The following is a 17,671-nucleotide window of genomic DNA, read 5'->3' as shown; positions in this document are numbered from 1 at the left end:
GACCCCGAATTTGAGGAAAAACGTGATGTAACCCCTTGCCATTTTGATGATTTCGGTCAAAATTTAGATTTTTGTTTTTTTGATGCCAATTGATAGTACTGATCCTTACGAGTCCAAAATGGTATAAAATTCCCAAATCGGACATTATTTGGCCGAGATATTCCAAAAAATCATCAAAAACGGTTGACTTTACAAACGAATCGGTTTTTGGTCAACAACTTTTTTTAACCCATCGATTTTTAAAATGTTTGAATGCAGATTGATAGTAGGGATCCCTACGAATTCAAAAAGGTATAACATTTCAAAATCTGACAGTATTTACCCGAGATATTCAATAAAAATCATCAAAAAAGTTTTGATTTTCGAACCGACCCCGAATTTGAGGAAAAACGTGATGTAACCCCTTGCCATTTTGATGATTTCGGTCAAAATTTAAACAACTTTTTTTAACCCATCGCATTTTTAAAATGTTTGAATGCAGATTGATAGTAGGGATCCCTACGAATTCAAAAAGGTATAACATTTCAAAATCTAACAGTATTTACCCGAGATATTCAATAAAAATCATCAAAAAAGTTTTGATTTTCGAACCGACCCCGAATTTGAGGAAAAACGTGATGTAACCCCTTGCCATTTTGATGATTTCGGTCAAAATTTAGATTTTTGTTTTTTTGATGCCAATTGATAGTACTGATCCTTACGAGTCCAAAATGGTATAAAATTCCCAAATCGGACATTATTTGGCCGAGATATTCCAAAAAATCATCAAAAAAGGTTGACTTTACAAACGAATCGGTTTTTGGTCAACCACTTTTTTTAACCCATCGATTTTTAAAATGTTTGAATGCAGATTGATAGTAGGGATCCCTACGAATTCAAAAAGGTATAACATTTCAAAATCTGACAGTATTTACCCGAGATATTCAATAAAAATCATCAAAAAAGTTTTGATTTTCGAACCGACCCCGAATTTGAGGAAAAACGTGATGTAACCCCTTGCCATTTTGATGATTTCGGTCAAAATTTAGATTTTTGTTTTTTTGATGCCAATTGATAGTACTGATCCTTACGAGTCCAAAATGGTATAAAATTCCCAAATCGGACATTATTTGGCCGAGATATTCCAAAAAATCATCAAAAAAGGTTGACTTTACAAACGAATCGGTTTTTGGTCAACCACTTTTTTTAACCCATCGATTTTTAAAATGTTTGAATGCAGATTGATAGTAGGGATCCCTACGAATTCAAAAAGGTATAACATTTCAAAATCTGACAGTATTTACCCGAGATATTCAATAAAAATCATCAGAAAAGTTTTGATTTTCGAACCGACCCCGAATTTGAGGAAAAACGTGATGTAACCCCTTGCCATTTTGATGATTTCGGTCAAAATTTAGATTTTTGTTTTTTTGATGCCAATTGATAGTACTGATCCTTAAGAGTCCAAAATGGTATAAAATTCCCAAATCGGACATTATTTGGCCGAGATATTCCAAAAAATCATCAAAAAAGGTTGACTTTACAAACGAATCGGTTTTTGGTCTACAACTTTTTTTAACCCATCGATTTTTAAAATGTTTGAATGCAGATTGATAGTAGGGATCCCTACGAATTCAAAAAGGTATAACATTTCAAAATCTGACAGTATTTACCCGAGATATTCAATAAAAATCATCAAAAAAGTTTTGATTTTCGAACCGACCCCGAATTTGAGGAAAAACGTGATGTAACCCCTTGCCATTTTGATGATTTCGGTCAAAATTTAGATTTTTGTTTTTTTGATGCCAATTGATAGTACTGATCCTTACGAGTCCAAAATGGTATAAAATTCCCAAATCGGACATTATTTGGCCGAGATATTCCAAAAAATCATCAAAAAAGGTTGACTTTACAAACGAATCGGTTTTTGGTCAACCACTTTTTTTAACCCATCGATTTTTAAAATGTTTGAATGCAGATTGATAGTAGGGATCCCTACGAATTCAAAAAGGTATAACATTTCAAAATCTGACAGTATTTATCCGAGATATTCAATAAAAATCATCAGAAAAGTTTTGATTTTCGAACCGACCCCGAATTTGAGGAAAAACGTGATGTAACCCCTTGCCATTTTGATGATTTCGGTCAAAATTTAGATTTTTGTTTTTTTGATGCCAATTGATAGTACTGATCCTTACGAGTCCAAAATGGTATAAAATTCCCAAATCGGACATTATTTGGCCGAGATATTCCAAAAAATCATCAAAAAAGGTTGACTTTACAAACGAATCGGTTTTTGGTCAACCACTTTTTTTAACCCATCGATTTTTAAAATGTTTGAATGCAGATTGATAGTAGGGATCCCTACGAATTCAAAAAGGTATAACATTTCAAAATCTGACAGTATTTACCCGAGATATTCAATAAAAATCATCAGAAAAGTTTTGATTTTCGAACCGACCCCGAATTTGAGGAAAAACGTGATGTAACCCCTTGCCATTTTGATGATTTCGGTCAAAATTTAGATTTTTGTTTTTTTGATGCCAATTGATAGTACTGATCCTTACGAGTCCAAAATGGTATAAAATTCCCAAATCGGACATTATTTGGCCGAGATATTCCAAAAAATCATCAAAAAAGGTTGACTTTACAAACGAATCGGTTTTTGGTCTACAACTTTTTTTAACCCATCGATTTTTAAAATGTTTGAATGCAGATTGATAGTAGGGATCCCTACGAATTCAAAAAGGTATAACATTTCAAAATCTGACAGTATTTACCCGAGATATTCAATAAAAATCATCAGAAAAGTTTTGATTTTCGAACCGACCCCGAATTTGAGGAAAAACGTGATGTAACCCCTTGCCATTTTGATGATTTCGGTCAAAATTTAGATTTTTGTTTTTTTGATGCCAATTGATAGTACTGATCCTTACGAGTCCAAAATGGTATAAAATTCCCAAATCGGACATTATTTGGCCGAGATATTCCAAAAAATCATCAAAAAAGGTTGACTTTACAAACGAATCGGTTTTTGGTCAAACACTTTTTTTAACCCATCGATTTTTAAAATGTTTGAATGCAGATTGATAGTAGGGATCCCTACGAATTCAAAAAGGTATAACATTTCAAAATCTGACAGTATTTACCCGAGATATTCAATAAAAATCATCAAAAAAGTTTTGATTTTCGAACCGACCCCGAATTTGAGGAAAAACGTGATGTAACCCCTTGCCATTTTGATGATTTCGGTCAAAATTTAAACAACTTTTTTTAACCCATCGATTTTTAAAATGTTTGAATGCAGATTGATAGTAGGGATCCCTACGAATTCAAAAAGGTATAACATTTCAAAATCTGACAGTATTTACCCGAGATATTCAATAAAAATCATCAAAAAAGTTTTGATTTTCGAACCGACCCCGAATTTGAGGAAAAACGTGATGTAACCCCTTGCCATTTTGATGATTTCGGTCAAAATTTAGATTTTTGTTTTTTTGATGCCAATTGATAGTACTGATCCTTACGAGTCCAAAATGGTATAAAATTCCCAAATCGGACATTATTTGGCCGAGATATTCCAAAAAATCATCAAAAAATGTTGACTTTACAAACGAATCGGTTTTTGGTCTACAACTTTTTTTAACCCATCGATTTTTAAAATGTTTGAATGCAGATTGATAGTAGGGATCCCTACGAATTCAAAAAGGTATAACATTTCAAAATCTGACAGTATTTACCCGAGATATTCAATAAAAATCATCAAAAAAGTTTTGATTTTCGAACCGACCCCGAATTTGAGGAAAAACGTGATGTAACCCCTTGCCATTTTGATGATTTCGGTCAAAATTTAGATTTTTGTTTTTTTGATGCCAATTGATAGTACTGATCATTACGAGTCCAAAATGGTATAAAATTCCCAAATCGGACATTATTTGGCCGATATATTCCAAAAAATCATCAAAAAAGGTTGACTTTACAAACGAATCGGTTTTTGGTCAACCACTTTTTTTAACCCATCGATTTTTAAAATGTTTGAATGCAGATTGATAGTAGGGATCCCTACGAATTCAAAAAGGTATAACATTTCAAAATCTGACAGTATTTACCCGAGATATTCAATAAAAATCATCAAAAAAGTTTTGATTTTCGAACCGACCCCGAATTTGAGGAAAAACGTGATGTAACCCCTTGCCATTTTGATGATTTCGGTCAAAATTTAGATTTTTGTTTTTTTGATGCCAATTGATAGTACTGATCCTTACGAGTCCAAAATGGTATAAAATTCCCAAATCGGACATTATTTGGCCGAGATATTCCAAAAAATCATCAAAAAAGGTTGACTTTACAAACGAATCGGTTTTTGGTCAACCACTTTTTTTAACCCATCGATTTTTAAAATGTTTGAATGCAGATTGATAGTAGGGATCCCTACGAATTCAAAAAGGTATAACATTTCAAAATCTGACAGTATTTACCCGAGATATTCAATAAAAATCATCAGAAAAGTTTTGATTTTCGAACCGACCCCGAATTTGAGGAAAAACGTGATGTAACCCCTTGCCATTTTGATGATTTCGGTCAAAATTTAGATTTTTGTTTTTTTGATGCCAATTGATAGTACTGATCCTTACGAGTCCAAAATGGTATAAAATTCCCAAATCGGACATTATTTGGCCGAGATATTCCAAAAAATCATCAAAAAAGGTTGACTTTACAAACGAATCGGTTTTTGGTCAACCACTTTTTTTAACCCATCGATTTTTAAAATGTTTGAATGCAGATTGATAGTAGGGATCCCTACGAATTCAAAAAGGTATAACATTTCAAAATCTGACAGTATTTACCCGAGATATTCAATAAAAATCATCAGAAAAGTTTTGATTTTCGAACCGACCCCGAATTTGAGGAAAAACGTGATGTAACCCCTTGCCATTTTGATGATTTCGGTCAAAATTTAGATTTTTGTTTTTTTGATGCCAATTGATAGTACTGATCCTTACGAGTCCAAAATGGTATAAAATTCCCAAATCGGACATTATTTGGCCGAGATATTCCAAAAAATCATCAAAAAAGGTTGACTTTACAAACGAATCGGTTTTTGGTCAAACACTTTTTTTAACCCATCGATTTTTAAAATGTTTGAATGCAGATTGATAGTAGGGATCCCTACGAATTCAAAAAGGTATAACATTTCAAAATCTGACAGTATTTACCCGAGATATTCAATAAAAATCATCAAAAAAGTTTTGATTTTCGAACCGACCCCGAATTTGAGGAAAAACGTGATGTAACCCCTTGCCATTTTGATGATTTCGGTCAAAATTTAGATTTTTGTTTTTTTGATGCCAATTGATAGTACTGATCCTTACGAGTCCAAAATGGTATAAAATTCCCAAATCGGACATTATTTGGCCGAGATATTCCAAAAAATCATCAAAAAAGGTTGACTTTACAAACGAATCGGTTTTTGGTCAACCACTTTTTTTAACCCATCGATTTTTAAAATGTTTGAATGCAGATTGATAGTAGGGATCCCTACGAATTCAAAAAGGTATAACATATTAAAATCTGACAGTATTTACCCGAGATATTCAATAAAAATCATCAAAAAAGTTTTGATTTTCGAACCGACCCCGAATTTGAGGAAAAACGTGATGTAACCCCTTGCCATTTTGATGATTTCGGTCAAAATTTAAACAACTTTTTTTAACCCATCGATTTTTAAAATGTTTGAATGCAGATTGATAGTAGGGATCCCTACGAATTCAAAAAGGTATAACATTTCAAAATCTGACAGTATTTACCCGAGATATTCAATAAAAATCATCAAAAAAGTTTTGATTTTCGAACCGACCCCGAATTTGAGGAAAAACGTAATGTAACCCCTTGCCATTTTGATGATTTCGGTCAAAATTTAGATTTTTGTTTTTTTGATGCCAATTGATAGTACTGATCCTTACGAGTCCAAAATGGTATAAAATTCCCAAATCGGACATTATTTGGCCGAGATATTCCAAAAAATCATCAAAAAAGGTTGACTTTACAAACGAATCGGTTTTTGGTCTACAACTTTTTTTAACCCATCGATTTTTAAAATGTTTGAATGCAGATTGATAGTAGGGATCCCTACGAATTCAAAAAGGTATAACATTTCAAAATCTGACAGTATTTACCCGAGATATTCAATAAAAATCATCAAAAAAGTTTTGATTTTCGAACCGACCCCGAATTTGAGGAAAAACGTGATGTAACCCCTTGCCATTTTGATGATTTCGGTCAAAATTTAGATTTTTGTTTTTTTGATGCCAATTGATAGTACTGATCCTTACGAGTCCAAAATGGTATAAAATTCCCAAATCGGACATTATTTGGCCGAGATATTCCAAAAAATCATCAAAAAAGGTTGACTTTACAAACGAATCGGTTTTTGGTCAACCACTTTTTTTAACCCATCGATTTTTAAAATGTTTGAATGCAGATTGATAGTAGGGATCCCTACGAATTCAAAAAGGTATAACATTTCAAAATCTGACAGTATTTACCCGAGATATTCAATAAAAATCATCAAAAAAGTTTTGATTTTCGAACCGACCCCGAATTTGAGGAAAAACGTGATGTAACCCCTTGCCATTTTGATGATTTCGGTCAAAATTTAAACAACTTTTTTTAACCCATCGATTTTTAAAATGTTTGAATGCAGATTGATAGTAGGGATCCCTACGAATTCAAAAAGGTATAACATTTCAAAATCTGACAGTATTTACCCGAGATATTCAATAAAAATCATCAAAAAAGTTTTGATTTTCGAACCGACCCCGAATTTGAGGAAAAACGTAATGTAACCCCTTGCCATTTTGATGATTTCGGTCAAAATTTAGATTTTTGTTTTTTTGATGCCAATTGATAGTACTGATCCTTACGAGTCCAAAATGGTATAAAATTCCCAAATCGGACATTATTTGGCCGAGATATTCCAAAAAATCATCAAAAAAGGTTGACTTTACAAACGAATCGGTTTTTGGTCAACCACTTTTTTTAACCCATCGATTTTTAAAATGTTTGAATGCAGATTGATAGTAGGGATCCCTACGAATTCAAAAAGGTATAACATTTCAAAATCTGACAGTATTTACCCGAGATATTCAATAAAAATCATCAAAAAAGTTTTGATTTTCGAACCGACCCCGAATTTGAGGAAAAACGTGATGTAACCCCTTGCCATTTTGATGATTTCGGTCAAAATTTAAACAACTTTTTTTAACCCATCGATTTTTAAAATGTTTGAATGCAGATTGATAGTAGGGATCCCTACGAATTCAAAAAGGTATAACATTTCAAAATCTGACAGTATTTACCCGAGATATTCAATAAAAATCATCAAAAAAGTTTTGATTTTCGAACCGACCCCGAATTTGAGGAAAAACGTGATGTAACCCCTTGCCATTTTGATGATTTCGGTCAAAATTTAGATTTTTGTTTTTTTGATGCCAATTGATAGTACTGATCCTTACGAGTCCAAAATGGTATAAAATTCCCAAATCGGACATTATTTGGCCGAGATATTCCAAAAAATCATCAAAAAAGGTTGACTTTACAAACGAATCGGTTTTTGGTCTACAACTTTTTTTAACCCATCGATTTTTAAAATGTTTGAATGCAGATTGATAGTAGGGATCCCTACGAATTCAAAAAGGTATAACATTTCAAAATCTGACAGTATTTACCCGAGATATTCAATAAAAATCATCAAAAAAGTTTTGATTTTCGAACCGACCCCGAATTTGAGGAAAAACGTGATGTAACCCCTTGCCATTTTGATGATTTCGGTCAAAATTTAGATTTTTGTTTTTTTGATGCCAATTGATAGTACTGATCATTACGAGTCCAAAATGGTATAAAATTCCCAAATCGGACATTATTTGGCCGATATATTCCAAAAAATCATCAAAAAAGGTTGACTTTACAAACGAATCGGTTTTTGGTCAACCACTTTTTTTAACCCATCGATTTTTAAAATGTTTGAATGCAGATTGATAGTAGGGATCCCTACGAATTCAAAAAGGTATAACATTTCAAAATCTGACAGTATTTACCCGAGATATTCAATAAAAATCATCAAAAAAGTTTTGATTTTCGAACCGACCCCGAATTTGAGGAAAAACGTGATGTAACCCCTTGCCATTTTGATGATTTCGGTCAAAATTTAGATTATTGTTTTTTTGATGCCAATTGATAGTACTGATCCTTACGAGTCCAAAATGGTATAAAATTCCCAAATCGGACATTATTTGGCCGAGATATTCCAAAAAATCATCAAAAAAGGTTGACTTTACAAACGAATCGGTTTTTGGTCAACCACTTTTTTTAACCCATCGATTTTTAAAATGTTTGAATGCAGATTGATAGTAGGGATCCCTACGAATTCAAAAAGGTATAACATTTCAAAATCTGACAGTATTTACCCGAGATATTCAATAAAAATCATCAGAAAAGTTTTGATTTTCGAACCGACCCCGAATTTGAGGAAAAACGTGATGTAACCCCTTGCCATTTTGATGATTTCGGTCAAAATTTAGATTTTTGTTTTTTTGATGCCAATTGATAGTACTGATCCTTACGAGTCCAAAATGGTATAAAATTCCCAAATCGGACATTATTTGGCCGAGATATTCCAAAAAATCATCAAAAAAGGTTGACTTTACAAACGAATCGGTTTTTGGTCTACAACTTTTTTTAACCCATCGATTTTTAAAATGTTTGAATGCAGATTGATAGTAGGGATCCCTACGAATTCAAAAAGGTATAACATTTCAAAATCTGACAGTATTTACCCGAGATATTCAATAAAAATCATCAAAAAAGTTTTGATTTTCGAACCGACCCCGAATTTGAGGAAAAACGTGATGTAACCCCTTGCCATTTTGATGATTTCGGTCAAAATTTAGATTTTTGTTTTTTTGATGCCAATTGATAGTACTGATCCTTACGAGTCCAAAATGGTATAAAATTCCCAAATCGGACATTATTTGGCCGAGATATTCCAAAAAATCATCAAAAAAGGTTGACTTTACAAACGAATCGGTTTTTGGTCAACCACTTTTTTTAACCCATCGATTTTTAAAATGTTTGAATGCAGATTGATAGTAGGGATCCCTACGAATTCAAAAAGGTATAACATTTCAAAATCTGACAGTATTTACCCGAGATATTCAATAAAAATCATCAGAAAAGTTTTGATTTTCGAACCGACCCCGAATTTGAGGAAAAACGTGATGTAACCCCTTGCCATTTTGATGATTTCGGTCAAAATTTAGATTTTTGTTTTTTTGATGCCAATTGATAGTACTGATCCTTACGAGTCCAAAATGGTATAAAATTCCCAAATCGGACATTATTTGGCCGAGATATTCCAAAAAATCATCAAAAAAGGTTGACTTTACAAACGAATCGGTTTTTGGTCTACAACTTTTTTTAACCCATCGATTTTTAAAATGTTTGAATGCAGATTGATAGTAGGGATCCCTACGAATTCAAAAAGGTATAACATTTCAAAATCTGACAGTATTTACCCGAGATATTCAATAAAAATCATCAAAAAAGTTTTGATTTTCGAACCGACCCCGAATTTGAGGAAAAACGTGATGTAACCCCTTGCCATTTTGATGATTTCGGTCAAAATTTAGATTTTTGTTTTTTTGATGCCAATTGATAGTACTGATCCTTACGAGTCCAAAATGGTATAAAATTCCCAAATCGGACATTATTTGGCCGAGATATTCCAAAAAATCATCAAAAAAGGTTGACTTTACAAACGAATCGGTTTTTGGTCAACCACTTTTTTTAACCCATCGATTTTTAAAATGTTTGAATGCAGATTGATAGTAGGGATCCCTACGAATTCAAAAAGGTATAACATTTCAAAATCTGACAGTATTTACCCGAGATATTCAATAAAAATCATCAGAAAAGTTTTGATTTTCGAACCGACCCCGAATTTGAGGAAAAACGTGATGTAACCCCTTGCCATTTTGATGATTTCGGTCAAAATTTAGATTTTTGTTTTTTTGATGCCAATTGATAGTACTGATCCTTACGAGTCCAAAATGGTATAAAATTCCCAAATCGGACATTATTTGGCCGAGATATTCCAAAAAATCATCAAAAAAGGTTGACTTTACAAACGAATCGGTTTTTGGTCAACCACTTTTTTTAACCCATCGATTTTTAAAATGTTTGAATGCAGATTGATAGTAGGGATCCCTACGAATTCAAAAAGGTATAACATTTCAAAATCTGACAGTATTTACCCGAGATATTCAATAAAAATCATCAGAAAAGTTTTGATTTTCGAACCGACCCCGAATTTGAGGAAAAACGTGATGTAACCCCTTGCCATTTTGATGATTTCGGTCAAAATTTAGATTTTTGTTTTTTTGATGCCAATTGATAGTACTGATCCTTACGAGTCCAAAATGGTATAAAATTCCCAAATCGGACATTATTTGGCCGAGATATTCCAAAAAATCATCAAAAAAGGTTGACTTTACAAACGAATCGGTTTTTGGTCAAACACTTTTTTTAACCCATCGATTTTTAAAATGTTTGAATGCAGATTGATAGTAGGGATCCCTACGAATTCAAAAAGGTATAACATTTCAAAATCTGACAGTATTTACCCGAGATATTCAATAAAAATCATCAAAAAAGTTTTGATTTTCGAACCGACCCCGAATTTGAGGAAAAACGTGATGTAACCCCTTGCCATTTTGATGATTTCGGTCAAAATTTAGATTTTTGTTTTTTTGATGCCAATTGATAGTACTGATCCTTACGAGTCCAAAATGGTATAAAATTCCCAAATCGGACATTATTTGGCCGAGATATTCCAAAAAATCATCAAAAAAGGTTGACTTTACAAACGAATCGGTTTTTGGTCAAACACTTTTTTTAACCCATCGATTTTTAAAATGTTTGAATGCAGATTGATAGTAGGGATCCCTACGAATTCAAAAAGGTATAACATTTCAAAATCTGACAGTATTTACCCGAGATATTCAATAAAAATCATCAAAAAAGTTTTGATTTTCGAACCGACCCCGAATTTGAGGAAAAACGTGATGTAACCCCTTGCCATTTTGATGATTTCGGTCAAAATTTAGATTTTTGTTTTTTTGATGCCAATTGATAGTACTGATCCTTACGAGTCCAAAATGGTATAAAATTCCCAAATCGGACATTATTTGGCCGAGATATTCCAAAAAATCATCAAAAAAGGTTGACTTTACAAACGAATCGGTTTTTGGTCAACCACTTTTTTTAACCCATCGATTTTTAAAATGTTTGAATGCAGATTGATAGTAGGGATCCCTACGAATTCAAAAAGGTATAACATTTCAAAATCTGACAGTATTTACCCGAGATATTCAATAAAAATCATCAAAAAAGTTTTGATTTTCGAACCGACCCCGAATTTGAGGAAAAACGTGATGTAACCCCTTGCCATTTTGATGATTTCGGTCAAAATTTAGATTTTTTTATTTTTTTTATGCCAATCGATAGTACTGATCCTTACGAGTCCAAAATGGTATAAAATTCCCAAATCGGACATTATTTGGCCGAGATATTCCAAAAAATCATCAAAAAAGGTTGACTTTACAAACGAATCGGTTTTTGGTCAACCACTTTTTTTAACCCATCGATTTTTAAAATATTTGAATGCAGATTGATAGTAGGGATCCCTACGAATTCAAAAAGGTATAACATTTCAAAATCTGACAGTATTTACCCGAGATATTCAATAAAAATCATCAAAAAAGTTTTGATTTTCGAACCGACCCCGAATTTGAGGAAAAACGTGATGTAACCCCTTGCCATTTTGATGATTTCGGTCAAAATTTAGATTTTTGTTTTTTTGATGCCAATTGATAGTACTGATCCTTACGAGTCCAAAATGGTATAAAATTCCCAAATCGGACATTATTTGGCCGAGATATTCCAAAAAATCATCAAAAAAGGTTGACTTTACAAACGAATCGGTTTTTGGTCAACAACTTTTTTTAACCCATCGATTTTTAAAATGTTTGAATGCAGATTGATAGTAGGGATCCCTACGAATTCAAAAAGGTATAACATTTCAAAATCTGACAGTATTTACCCGAGATATTCAATAAAAATCATCAAAAAAGTTTTGATTTTCGAACCGACCCCGAGTTTGAGGAAAAACGTGATGTAACCCCTTGCCATTTTGATGATTTCGGTCAAAATTTAGTTTTTTTTATTTTTTTGATGCCAATTGATAGTACTGATCCTTACGAGTCCAAAATGGTATAAAATTCCCAAATCGGACATTATTTGGCCGAGATATTCCAAAAAATCATCAAAAAAGGTTGACTTTACAAACGAATCGGTTTTTGGTCAACCACTTTTTTTAACCCATCGATTTTTAAAATGTTTGAATGCAGATTGATAGTAGGGATCCCTACGAATTCAAAAAGGTATAACATTTCAAAATCTGACAGTATTTACCCGAGATATTCAATAAAAATCATCAGAAAAGTTTTGATTTTCGAACCGACCCCGAATTTGAGGAAAAACGTGATGTAACCCCTTGCCATTTTGATGATTTCGGTCAAAATTTAGATTTTTGTTTTTTTGATGCCAATTGATAGTACTGATCCTTACGAGTCCAAAATGGTATAAAATTCCCAAATCGGACATTATTTGGCCGAGATATTCCAAAAAATCATCAAAAAAGGTTGACTTTACAAACGAATCGGTTTTTGGTCAAACACTTTTTTTAACCCATCGATTTTTAAAATGTTTGAATGCAGATTGATAGTAGGGATCCCTACGAATTCAAAAAGGTATAACATTTCAAAATCTGACAGTATTTACCCGAGATATTCAATAAAAATCATCAAAAAAGTTTTGATTTTCGAACCGACCCCGAATTTGAGGAAAAACGTGATGTAACCCCTTGCCATTTTGATGATTTCGGTCAAAATTTAGATTTTTGTTTTTTTGATGCCAATTGATAGTACTGATCCTTACGAGTCCAAAATGGTATAAAATTCCCAAATCGGACATTATTTGGCCGAGATATTCCAAAAAATCATCAAAAAAGGTTGACTTTACAAACGAATCGGTTTTTGGTCAACCACTTTTTTTAACCCATCGATTTTTAAAATGTTTGAATGCAGATTGATAGTAGGGATCCCTACGAATTCAAAAAGGTATAACATTTCAAAATCTGACAGTATTTACCCGAGATATTCAATAAAAATCATCAAAAAAGTTTTGATTTTCGAACCGACCCCGAATTTGAGGAAAAACGTGATGTAACACCTTGCCATTTTGATGATTTCGGTCAAAATTTAGATTTTTTTATTTTTTTTATGCCAATCGATAGTACTGATCCTTACGAGTCCAAAATGGTATAAAATTCCCAAATCGGACATTATTTGGCCGAGATATTCCAAAAAATCATCAAAAAAGGTTGACTTTACAAACGAATCGGTTTTTGGTCAACCACTTTTTTTAACCCATCGATTTTTAAAATGTTTGAATGCAGATTGATAGTAGGGATCCCTACGAATTCAAAAAGGTATAACATTTCAAAATCTGACAGTATTTACCCGAGATATTCAATAAAAATCATCAAAAAAGTTTTGATTTTCGAACCGACCCCGAATTTGAGGAAAAACGTGATGTAACCCCTTGCCATTTTGATGATTTCGGTCAAAATTTAGATTTTTGTTTTTTTGATGCCAATTGATAGTACTGATCCTTACGAGTCCAAAATGGTATAAAATTCCCAAATCGGACATTATTTGGCCGAGATATTCCAAAAAATCATCAAAAAAGGTTGACTTTACAAACGAATCGGTTTTTGGTCAACAACTTTTTTTAACCCATCGATTTTTAAAATGTTTGAATGCAGATTGATAGTAGGGATCCCTACGAATTCAAAAAGGTATAACATTTCAAAATCTGACAGTATTTACCCGAGATATTCAATAAAAATCATCAAAAAAGTTTTGATTTTCGAACCGACCCCGAGTTTGAGGAAAAACGTGATGTAACCCCTTGCCATTTTGATGATTTCGGTCAAAATTTAGTTTTTTTTATTTTTTTGATGCCAATTGATAGTACTGATCCTTACGAGTCCAAAATGGTATAAAATTCCCAAATCGGACATTATTTGGCCGAGATATTCCAAAAAATCATCAAAAAAGGTTGACTTTACAAACGAATCGGTTTTTGGTCAACCACTTTTTTTAACCCATCGATTTTTAAAATGTTTGAATGCAGATTGATAGTAGGGATCCCTACGAATTCAAAAAGGTATAACATTTCAAAATCTGACAGTATTTACCCGAGATATTCAATAAAAATCATCAAAAAAGTTTTGATTTTCGAACCGACCCCGAATTTGAGGAAAAACGTGATGTAACCCCTTGCCATTTTGATGATTTCGGTCAAAATTTAGATTTTTGTTTTTTTGATGCCAATTGATAGTACTGATCCTTACGAGTCCAAAATGGTATAAAATTCCCAAATCGGACATTATTTGGCCGAGATATTCCAAAAAATCATCAAAAAAGGTTGACTTTACAAACGAATCGGTTTTTGGTCAACCACTTTTTTTAACCCATCGATTTTTAAAATGTTTGAATACAGATTGATAGTAGGGATCCCTACGAATTCAAAAAGGTATAACATTTCAAAATCTGACAGTATTTACCCGAGATATTCAATAAAAATCATCAAAAAAGTTTTGATTTTCGAACCGACCCCGAATTTGAGGAAAAACGTGATGTAACCCCTTGCCATTTTGATGATTTCGGTCAAAATTTAGATTTTTGTTTTTTTGATGCCAATTGATAGTACTGATCCTTACGAGTCCAAAATGGTATAAAATTCCCAAATCGGACATTATTTGGCCGAGATATTCCAAAAAATCATCAAAAAAGGTTGACTTTACAAACGAATCGGTTTTTGGTCAACCACTTTTTTTAACCCATCGATTTTTAAAATGTTTGAATGCAGATTGATAGTAGGGATCCCTACGAATTCAAAAAGGTATAACATTTCAAAATCTGACAGTATTTACCCGAGATATTCAATAAAAATCATCAAAAAAGTTTTGATTTTCGAACCGACCCCGAATTTGAGGAAAAACGTGATGTAACCCCTTGCCATTTTGATGATTTCGGTCAAAATTTAGATTTTTGTTTTTTTGATGCCAATTGATAGTACTGATCCTTACGAGTCCAAAATGGTATAAAATTCCCAAATCGGACATTATTTGGCCGAGATATTCCAAAAAATCATCAAAAAAGGTTGACTTTACAAACGAATCGGTTTTTGGTCAACCACTTTTTTTAACCCATCGATTTTTAAAATGTTTGAATGCAGATTGATAGTAGGGATCCCTACGAATTCAAAAAGGTATAACATTTCAAAATCTGACAGTATTTACCCGAGATATTCAATAAAAATCATCAAAAAAGTTTTGATTTTCGAACCGACCCCGAGTTTGAGGAAAAACGTGATGTAACCCCTTGCCATTTTGATGATTTCGGTCAAAATTTAGATTTTTATTTTTTTGATGCCAATCGATAGTACTGATCCTTACGAGTCCAAAATGGTATAAAATTCCCAAATCGGACATTATTTGGCCGAGATATTCCAAAAAATCATCAAAAAAGGTTGACTTTACAAACGAATCGGTTTTTGGTCAACCACTTTTTTTAACCCATCGATTTTTAAAATGTTTGAATGCAGATTGATAGTAGGGATCCCTACGAATTCAAAAAGGTATAACATTTCAAAATCTGACAGCATTTACCCGAGATATTCAATAAAAATCATCAAAAAAGTTTTGATTTTCGAACCGACCCCGAATTTGAGGAAAAACGTGATGTAACCCCTTGCCATTTTGATGATTTCGGTCAAAATTTAGATTTTTATTTTTTTGATGCCAATCGATAGTACTGATCCTTACGAGTCCAAAATGGTATAAAATTCCCAAATCGGACATTATTTGGCCGAGATATTCCAAAAAATCATCACAAACGGTTGACTTTACAAACGAATCGGTTTTTGGTCAAACACTTTTTTTAACCCATCGATTTTTAAAATGTTTGAATGCAGATTGATAGTAGGGATCCCTACGAATTCAAAAAGGTATAACATTTCAAAATCTGACAGTATTTACCCGAGATATTCAATAAAAATCATCAAAAAAGTTTTGATTTTCGAACCGACCCCGAATTTGAGGAAAAACGTGATGTAACCCCTTGCCATTTTGATGATTTCGGTCAAAATTTAGATTTTTATTTTTTTGATGCCAATCGATAGTACTGATCCTTACGAGTCCAAAATGGTATAAAATTCCCAAATCGGACATTATTTGGCCGAGATATTCCAAAAAATCATCACAAACGGTTGACTTTACAAACGAATCGGTTTTTGGTCAACAACTTTTTTTAACCCATCGATTTTTAAAATGTTTGAATGCAGATTGATAGTAGGGATCCCTACGAATTCAAAAAGGTATAACATTTCAAACTAGTTTTCCCAGATATTCAATAAAAATCATCAAAAAAGTTTTGATTTTCGAACCGACCCCGAATTTGAAAAAAAACGTGATGTAACCCCTTGCCATTTTGATGATTTCGGTCAAAATTATAGATTTTTATTTTTTTGGTGCCAATCGATAGTACTGATCCTTACGGGTCCAAAATGGTATAAAATTCCCAAATCGGACATTATTTGGCCGAGATATTCCAAAAAATCATCACAAACGGTTGACTTTACAAACGAATCGGTTTTTGGTCAAACACTTTTTTTAACCCATCGATTTTTAAAATGTTTGAATGCAGATTGATAGTAGGGATCCCTACGAATTCAAAAAGGTATAACATTTCAAAATCTGACAGTATTTACCCGAGATATTCAATAAAAATCATCAAAAAAGTTTTGATTTTCGAACCGACCCCGAATTTGAGGAAAAACGTGATGTAACCCCTTGCCATTTTGATGATTTCGGTCAAAATTTAGATTTTTATTTTTTTGATGCCAATTGATAGTACTGATCCTTACGAGTCCAAAATGGTATAAAATTCCCAAATCGGACATTATTTGGCCGAGATATTCCAAAAAATCATCAAAAAAGGTTGACTTTACAAACGAATCGGTTTTTGGTCAACCACTTTTTTTAACCCATCGATTTTTAAAATGTTTGAATGCAGATTGATAGTAGGGATCCCTACGAATTCAAAAAGGTATAACATTTAAAAATCTGACAGTATTTACCGAGATATTCAATAAAAATCATCAAAAAAGTTTTGATTTTCGAACCGACCCCGAATTTGAGATAAAACGTGATGTAACCCCTTGCCATTTTGATGATTTCGGTCAAAATTTAGATTTTTATTTTTTTGATGCCAATCGATAGTACTGATCCTTACGAGTCCAAAATGGTATAAAATTCCCAAATCGGACATTATTTGGCCGAGATATTCCAAAAAATCATCAAAAAAGGTTGACTTTACAAACGAATCGGTTTTTGGTCAACCACTTTTTTTAACCCATCGATTTTTAAAATGTTTGAATGCAGATTGATAGTAGGGATCCCTACGAATTCAAAAAGGTATAACATTTCAAAATCTGACAGTATTTACCC

This window comes from Drosophila montana, unplaced genomic scaffold (assembly GCF_035044405.1).
Source record: "Drosophila montana isolate Dmon_TW-CO22-7 unplaced genomic scaffold, ASM3504440v1 contig_3469_1, whole genome shotgun sequence".
NCBI lineage: Eukaryota > Metazoa > Arthropoda > Insecta > Diptera > Drosophilidae > Drosophila > Drosophila montana.
Note: the sequence above shows the minus strand (reverse complement) of the source record.